Here is a 9,961-nt window from a genome sequence, read left to right on the forward strand (position 1 = left end):
GCCAGTATCGCGATGACGAATACACGCTTCCAATGTGCGTTCACCGCGATGTCGCCAAACACGGATGCGACCATCATGATGCTGTAAACAGAACCTAGATTCATCCGAAAAAATGACGCTTTGCCATTCGTGCACCCACGTTCGTCGTTGAGTATACCATCGCAGGTGCTCTTGTCTGTGTTGCAGCGTCAAGGGTAATCGCAGCCATGGTATTCGAGCTGATAGTCCGTGCTGCTGCAAACGTCGTCGAACTGTTCGTGCAGACGGTTGTTGTCTTTCAAACGTCCCCATCTGTTGACTCAGGGATCAAGACGTGGCCGCACGATCCGTTACAGCCATGCGGATAAGATACCTGTCATCTCGACTGCTAGTGATACGAGGCCGTTGGGATCCAACATGGCGTTCCGTATTACCCTCCTGAACCCACCGATCCATATTCTGCTAACAGTCATTGGATCTCGACCAACGCGAGCAGCAATGTCGCGATACGAAAAACCGCAGTCGTGATAGGCTACAATCCGACCTTTATCAAAGTCGGAAACGTGATGGTACGCATTTATCCTCCTTACACGTGGCATCACAACAACGTTTCACCAGGCAACGCCGCTCAACTGCTGTTTTTGTATGAGAAATCGGTTGGAAACTTTCCTCGTGTCAGCACTTGTAGGTGTCGCCACCGGCGGCAAACTTGTGTGAATGATCTGAAAAGCTAATTATTTGCATATCACAGGATCTTCGATTAAATTTCGCGTCTGTAGCACGTCATCTTCGTGGTGTAGCAATTTTAATGGGCAGTAGTGTATTAGTAAATAATGATGTTCAGTACATCGTCTTCAGTCAGCAACAGAAACATTCGTGTGTGTGTGTGTGTGTGTGTGTGTGTGTTTGTATGTGTGTGTGTGTGTATAAGTGAGTGTGTGTTCGTGTGGTCTGAAACACCTGGCGCAATTCAAACTAACCTCACCCTCAATGATTTTTGGGCCAGGGTATACTCAACGTTGTTGTAAGAGACACGTAGTAGACCTGTTTTTGAAAGTGGGAAGTGGTGACATGCTAACATACTTATGGAACAGCCAAAGAAGTTTCAACCAAAATCAGTATTAGAATGCAAGACCCTGAAAATGAATGTATCCAACTTCTAAGTTGATAACGTGTAAAGCTATAGCCATAAATACTGATGAGGGAAAAGAAAAAGAAATCATTTTATACGAGATACACATCTAATAACGAACACGATAATCCCAGTTACACTACATTTATATGTTAACATATTAAGGCACGTTTCGACTCCACCAAGCACCTGTATCAAGTGGGCACGTGTATCCGGGAAACAAGTGTTAAAGACAGTGCGAGCTCTAAAACTGACGGACACCAAAACTTATCATAAATTAAAACTGCGAAACAAGCATACATTTCCCCATTAATTCTACAACATATATTTATTTATTTAATCTTATCTGATCAGAGCCATCAGGCCCACTCTCACATCGGACCAGTGTTTCACACATATGGTATCTTTTTTACATCATAGTTACCTAAGAAATAACAATTCAAATATGGGAAATAGTGTTAAAATGGTTTGAATGTCTGAATTGGCAATGTGAGTAAATAATATTATCTATGAACTAGTAAAACTGATGGTGGCAGTATTAATGCTACTGCAGCTGCTGTCATTAACACTGATAATAGAAATAAGATAATAATGACAATAATAACAATAATGATAGTCGCAAATGTAAAAAGAATTTTTAGGTGTACAAGATAGATGTTTTCTGATAAAGAGTTCTTGCGAAAGGAAATTTAAGGCGACTGCACCATTTAAGAATACTAGGAAAAGATAAGATCTATTGCCGAAGAAGGGTGTTCAGGGACAATGATCATTATTGTCGCTGCAGGGGATATGTCATTAACTGCCTTCTAAAGCTGGAAAGAGTCGAAGGTGACAGATACAGCGAACATAGGCAATCAAAACCAGTTCCAGGCTCCGTGAGATTTTCTGAGAAAGGCTTTGCAACGGGCTATCACTGTAATCAATAACTGGAAGTAGAAATGTTTGCACACATTTCTTTTTCAGCTCGAGAGAGGACAGCTTTTTATATTTTTGTAGGGCATGGAGAGATGCTGCTGCCATTTTGCGCACTACATTTAAGTGCTCAGCCCAATTTAGACTTTCATCTGTTAGTACTCCTAGACTGTTTGCTGAAGCAGGGTAGTTGATATTTGTCCAGTTTAGTATTAAAAGTAGTAGGAATTCCCGATAATTCGGACTAATGAGTCTAAAAATATCGGTAATCTTGACTGTAAGGCAAACGTAATATACCTATTTCTGAAAACGAGAAAATAGTGACATGTAAACATATTTATTTTTAAACAAAGGAATTTCAACCGAAATTAATGTTAGAATACCATCACCTGAAAGGAACCTATATAACTTGAAATCGATAACGTGTGAAACTACAGCAATAAATAAGGATGAGGAAAAGAAAAAACCTTTTCAAGGAGATACTCAATTGATGATGAAAACAACAGTTCCAGTTACAACAGATATATTTGTTAGCAGACTGAAACACGTATTGGTCTCATCAAGTGCCTCTATCAAATGTAAAACAAGTGTAAAACGACTGCGTGCGCTCTAATATTGACAAAAAGTGAAAACTCATTGTAAATTAAAACCGGGAAACTAGCATATATGTCTGTAATAATCCTAAAACATTGAAATCCCTGGACTAGCAGGACAGAGGGGGTGAGGTTACATTTGTGGAAAGGGGCCAAAATAAGTTGCTGTCAGTTACACTCAACATATAAATTTTATTACTGAAAACACACAATAACAAATTAAAAACTCTCAAGGTTTTAACGAAAGAGCTCCTTTGGTTTGATTTAAATCGGCTGAAAGCCACACGAAAATCCAGGGGCAAAGGCCTAAGCAAGAAATTGAGGTCCAGGAGTTCTTCTGGAAGTTTCAATTCTTTAAAAAAAATTTTTTGCATCAATAAAAATAGGCTGAAAGCCACACATTAAGCAAGAACAGTTTTACAGATTAAGGCCAAAACAAAGATTTTCAATGTTAATTCTAAATAGGCTGAAACCTGGCTGAAGGCCACATATCAACCAAATAATTTAATAGCTTAAAGCCTAGGAAGAAGGGCTTTCAATTTAACAGGCTGAGAGCCTTAGCTTAAAACAATTCATGCAAACTCGACTGAAGGCCTCATACTAAAGAATAACAATGTTATGGCTTAAAGGAAGACCAAATTTTAAATTTTTTGTTTTAGAGAGATTTAAATTCTGCTGAAGGCCACATACTAAAGAATAACAATCTTATGACCTAAGGGCAAGACAAAATTTGGAATTTGCAATTTAAGAGAGATTAAACTCGGCTGAAGGCCACATACTAAAGAATACCAATCTTATGACCTAAGGGCAACATCAAAATTTTGGAATTTTAATTTAAAAGAGATTAAAACTCGGCCTAAAGCCACACACCATGTCAAAATAACTTTACAGCTTAAGGCGTAAGAAGACGAGCTTTCAATCTGAACAGGCTGAGGGCCTTAGATTTAAACATTTCATGCAAACTCAGCAGACGGCCTCATACCCCCAAACAATAACAATGTTATGACTCAACTGGAAAGAGCAAGATTTTAAATTTTCGGCTAATACAGTTTAAAACTGGGCTGAGGGCCGTTGAACTACACGCCGTGCTGGACAGCATCAACACGACGCGCAAAATACACTGCCAAAAACTACGTCGGCGCCCAGAGCAGATAACCGGAACATTAACGGCCACAAGGCAGAAGATACTGCAGGTGCACTTCACTAATGAAAGAGTGAATTAAATTAAACCCTATCCAACAAAACGGCTGCAATTCTAGCCGACTTCAGTGGACGTACATTGTTGCTCGCGGGAAATCTCGCAGAAAGCAACAACCAGGATCAAACGAAGAGAAGTGATAGCAGTTGAGGCTCGATAGTAGGCTAAGTGAGCACTCAACTTAGTCCAAGATCGCAAGAAGTGCCTCACAACTCCAACCGCGCGTGCACGCCGCCAGCGGCTCCAGCCCGACTCCGCACGACTGCGACCTCCTCGCTGCTCTGCGCCAACCGACCGACTGCCACACACTGCACACCCGGGAAATGTAACCGCCACCCCAATGATATTACAGAACTGTTAGTATCGATACACGCTGCTGCTGCCACTCACGGAGAGAAGACAGCAAGGTTATGGCGGTAACCTGAAGAAGAAATGAGATACGACAGGTCCGTAACCAATGATAATTAGTAAAAGACATGAGGCGAGTCAGCCACAGGTCAACCTCCCCCCTTCAAACACGATACGGTGCGGGGGTTACTGGAGCGGTTATCCTTAACCAGCAGATTTACCCAGCCTGAAATGCGTGCAATGGTGCAAGGCCCGGAAAACGAGGAGTAAATTTACTCAGATTTCCGACACGTACCTGCCTACCGGGGAGATTACGGATGAAGACCTGATCTCCTGGCCTCCCTGTAAAGATTCGCCGATTACGATTGTAACGCTTAGCTTGTTTATTATGAGCCCTAAGTATATTACGTCTGGCAGAGTTCCAGTTTCCCTTGATGACTTGAGGAGTAATATCCGCCGGAACTAGATCTTGAATCCCTCACAAGTTCAAAAGAGGGGAATTAACAGGATAGGAAAAGATCAAAGAGGCGGGAGTAGTTCTCAAGACTTCATGATTGGCGGTATTAAAGGCAAAACTAAGCCAAGGAAGACTAGAGTCCCACTTACTAGGCGTTTTCCGGTGATAAATAATTAAAGCGGATTTAAGATTTCGGTTAACCCTCTCCGCAAAGGATCCCTGCGGATAATACCGTGCAGTCGTGATATGCTTGACACCGTTCTGAAAACAGAACGCCTGAAAGGGAGCCGAAAGAAAGGCTGGCGCATTATCACTAACAACTTACTTAGCTAGGCCAAAAACACTGAAAACATTCGTTAGATGAGAAATAGTGGTAGTATCTGTGACGTTACGACTCAGAAGGATCCAAGTGAATCTGAAGAACACGTAAATAATAACTAACACGTATCGGTGACCTTTCTTAATACGAGGTAAATGTCCTAGGTAATCGATATAGAGTTTGTGCATAGGACAGGACTCGAGCTCAGAGCTGAACAAACCCTGTTGAAGAGCATTCTTGGATTTGGCTACATTACACTACTGACATTGGGATACCATCTCTCTGACATCCAGGTTCATGGAGGGCCAAGTCAAATGCTCCTTGATTTTTTCTGTAGAGTCTTATAAGTTCCTAAGTGGCCACCCACCTACGAATCATGGAAGTAACGAAAACTCGTCGCACCAGAGCTACTGGCATACAGATCTTAAGCTGCTTCGCATGCCCCACCCTTTTACAGAGAATACCACTCTTAATAATATACTCATCCGACAGTTCCCCAGCCAAAAGGCGTTGTTTAGTCGGGCCCCAGATAGGGTCCTGATCCTGATGCTGCACGACATCATCAAACAAAAGAGGAATGTCACCCAACATGATACAACTAAGACTGCCTCCATCTGTCTCTCCGGTGCCCTCGCTAGGTGTAGATTTGGCGAACATTCAGCTGAGGACATCCGCAAGGACATTTTCGGTGTCGCTCACGTGTTTAACTTCAAATTGAAATGCGGAAGTGCGTACCGCCCATCTGACAATACGACCAGTTTTACGCGGCCTAGCCAACACCCAATGCACACCCGTTGTTGTTCGCGGGAATCTCGCAGAAAGCAACATCCAGGATTAAACGAAGAGAAGTGATAGCAGTTGAGGCTCGATAGTAGGCTAAGTGAGCACTCAACTTTAGAATCCAAGATCGCTGGCTGACGAACTTCGTAAGCCTTGCAAGAAGCACCTCACAATTCCAACCACGCGTGCACGCCGCCAGCGGCTCCGCACCGACTCCGCGAGATGGTGACCTCCTCGTTGCTCTGCGCCAACAGACCGACTGCCATACACAGCACACCCGGAAAATATATCCGCCACCCCAAAGATATTATAGCAGTAGTAGTATCGATACACGCTGCTGTTGCCACTCACGCAGAGAAGACAGTAAGGTTATGGCGGTAACCGAAGAAGAAATAAGATACGACAGGACAGCAACCAATGATAATTAAAAAAAGACATGACGCGAGCCAGCCACGGCTCAAACACGATGTAGCAGGTACTAAATTATACAACAAACGAAGTTCAAAGCAAGATGGTTATGAATCTTACTAATTGTAAGCAGGGAGCCTTTATATACACCTCATTAAGTTTGAATTGAGAATATGATATAAAATTACAGCAGTGATGTCCAACGACAGTTTTATAGATACGTCTGCTACCTCTCTTGCACTTGGGTGTGCCGTCTGCATTCATCGAATTGTTGAACTTTTTTGATCAACGGATCTATGGTATTTTGTGGCTTGAAGAGGGACTTGCCTTAGTCGCAAAATCTGTATGTAGAGAGATGAAATGGAGTTCTAGGGCATTGCTCAATATTGGGCATTTCAGGTGTTTCTCAACTCTGCTGATATTAATATTTAAAAGTACAGCTCGTCTTTGCAGTGGTATGAGAATTAACCTAGAACAATACTGCTGTATCTTCCTTTGTAAAGCAACATTAAAAGAAAAAAAAAGCACTTATATTTCTACTTTCCTAACCTCAATTTCAGTTCTTGTGTCATCCCCAATTGTCTCTGGAAATTATCGTTAGTACACATGACCAGAATTTCCGTCGGTTTCGTGAGAGATTATTCGATACGATACTGCTACGGTAGTCGTTGAAGGCTTAACGCATTGTTTTTCTGATAGATAAACGAGGTTTGATTAAGATCTCTATGTATACAACCCTACATTAAGTTATACATTTACAGATTATGCATTAGGGACTCTTTATTTAGAAGATTCTTTAAACAGACTTCATACATACGCGCGTCTCACTCATCTAGAACTGTCATAGTAAGACACCTTTCCATACAGTGCTCGGTCGACTGATTTTCTAAACTTGAGACCCAAAGCGTCTACATCCTCGTAAACACGTATAAATATTTCGAATTCTTCGCTAAGGTTTGAGGTCACTGCCTCATTATTTACATCACTTAAAATGGAAATATTTCTAACTATTTTAATTGCCCTTTGTTTTCCACGTAATTGAAGATTTAGAATCGGCGACATTTTAACATTTGTTGCAAAAGGATATGTCGTACAAGTATTGCTGCCAGAAGAAAGGAATTCAAGAGGATTTGGTTCTAAATCAAAAGAAAATAATGTTATTTAATTGCTGTAGAATGATCCACCACTTATCTTGCCGACGAAATAATTTAGCGACTAAAAACAAAGCAAATTATTCTTAAGAGGAGGTATAATTAGGAAAAGGAATATTAGGATCATTGAAATTGCGGGTCGGAGAAAAAATATTGTATTACTTCCAAATGGAAAAGGTGAGATACACGGATGACTCAAAGGTTCTCGTACGTTTCCTGCTGTTGTAAATAATTTAACTCTACTGTACTGGGACAAATATGAATGAGCGCACGGCATGAATAGTGAGTGTGTTTAGTTGTATCTGTGGCTGACTTGCTGGTCAGTCAGTTGTGCAGGGGTGGGACATTTTTATTTGAGTCATAGTAGCGAGCAGTTGAGTTTTTCAAAGAATGAGATCTGTTTTCAGTGAATCGGGGGGAAGCTATTTGGAATTCTTTATTGTTTGTTGTGGCCTGCCGTCCAGAGACTGGTTCGACGCAGCTCTCCATGCTACTCTATCCTGTGCAAGCTTCTTCATCTCCAAGTAACTACTGCAACCTCCATCCTTCTGAATCTGCTTAGTGTATTCATCTCTTGGTCTCCCTCTATAATTTTTACCCTCCAAGCGGCCCTTCAATACTAAATTGGTGATCCCTTGATGCCTCAGAACATGACCTACCAACCGATCTATTCTTCTAGTCAAGTTGTGCCACAAACTCCTCTTCTCCCCAATTCTGTTCAATACCTCCTCATTAGTTATGTGATCTACTCATCTAATATTCAGCATTCTTCTGTAGCACCACATTTCGAAAGCTTCTATTCTCTTCTTGTTCAAACTATTTATCGTGCATGTTGCGCTTCCATAATGGCTACATTTCATACAAATACTTTCAGAAACGACTTCCTGACGCATAAATCTATACTCGATGTTAACAAATTTCTCTTCTTCAGAAACGCTTTCCTTGCCATTGCCAGTCTGCATTTTATATCTTCTCTACTTGGACCATCATCAGTTATTTTGCTCCCCAAATAGCAAAACTCATCTACTACTTTAAGTGTCTCATTTCCTAACATAATTCCCTCAGCATTACCTGATTTAATTCGACTACATTCCACTATCCTCGTTTTTCTTTTGTTGATCATCTTATATCTTCCTTTCAAGACACTGTCCATTCCGCTCAACTGCTCTTCCAGGTCCTTTGCTGTCTCTGACAGAATTACAGTGTCATTGCCGAACCTCAAAGTTTTTATTTCTTCCCCATGGATTTTAATACCTACTCTGACTTTTGATTTTGTTTCCTTTACTGCTTGTTCAATGTACAGATTGAATAACGTCGGGGATAGGCTACAAACTTGTCTCACTCCCTTCCCAACCACTGCTTCCCTTTCGTGCCCCTCGACTCTTATAATAGCCATCTGATTTCTGTACAAATTGTAAACAGTCTTTCGCTCCCTGTATTTTACCCCTGCCACCTTCAGAGTTTGAAAGAGAGTATTCCAGTCAACATTGTCAAAAGCTTTCTCTAACTTTACATATGCTGGAAACTTAGGTTTGCCTTTCCTTAATCTATTTTCTAAGATAAGTCGTAGGATCATTATTGCCACACGTGTTCCGACAGTTCTTCCCCGAGGTCAGATTCTACCAGTTTTTTCCATTCGTCTATAAAGAATTCATGTTAGTATTTTATAGCCGTGACTTATTAAACTGATAGTTCGATAACTTTCACACCTGTCAACACCTGTTGTCTTTGGGATTGGAATTTTTATATTATTCTTGAAGTCTGAGGATATTTCGCCCGTTTCATCCATCTTGCTCACAAGATGGTAGAATTTTGTCAGGGCTGGTTCTCCCAGGGCTGTCAGTAGTTCTAATGGAATGTTGTCTATTCATGGAGCCTTGTTTCGACTTAGGTCTTTCAGTACTTTGTCAAATTATTCAAGCAGTATCATATCTCCGCTTTCATATTCATCTAGATTCTCTTCCATATCCATAATATTGCCCTCAGGTACATCACCCTTGAATAGACCTTCTATATACTCTTTCCACCTTTCTGCTTTCCCTTCTTTGCTTAGAACTGGGTTTCCTTCTGAGCTCTTGATATTCCTGCAAGTGGTTCTCTTTTCTCCAAAAGTCTCTTTAATTTTCCTGTAGACAGTATCTATCTTACCCCTAGTGGCATATGACTCTACATCCTTACATGTGTCCTCTAGCCATCCCTGCTTTGCCATTTTGCACTTCCTATCCATCTCATTTTTGAGACGTTTGTATTCCTTTTTGCCTGCTTCATTTACTGCATTTTATATTTTCTCGTTTCATAAATTAAATTCAATATCTCTTCCGTTATCCAAGGATTTCTGCTAGCTCTCATCTTTTTATATACTTGATCCTGTGATGTCTTCACTATTTCATCTCTCAAAGCCACCCATTCTTCTTCTACTGTATTTCTTTCCCCCGTTCTTGTCAATCGTTCCTGAATGCTCTCTCTCTATAACTCTGTACAACTTCTGGTTCTTCTATTTTCTCCACGTCCCATCTCCTTAAATTTCCACCTTTTTGCAGTTTTTTCAGTTATAATCGACAGTTCATAACCAATAGTTTGTGGTCAGAGTCTGCATCTGCCCCTGGAAACGCCTTACAATTTAAAACCTGGTTCGTAAATCTCCGTCTTACCATTATATAATCAGTCTGAAACCTTACAGTGTC

Source organism: Schistocerca americana, chromosome 6 (genome assembly GCF_021461395.2).
Source record: "Schistocerca americana isolate TAMUIC-IGC-003095 chromosome 6, iqSchAmer2.1, whole genome shotgun sequence".
Taxonomy (NCBI): Eukaryota; Metazoa; Arthropoda; class Insecta; order Orthoptera; family Acrididae; genus Schistocerca; species Schistocerca americana.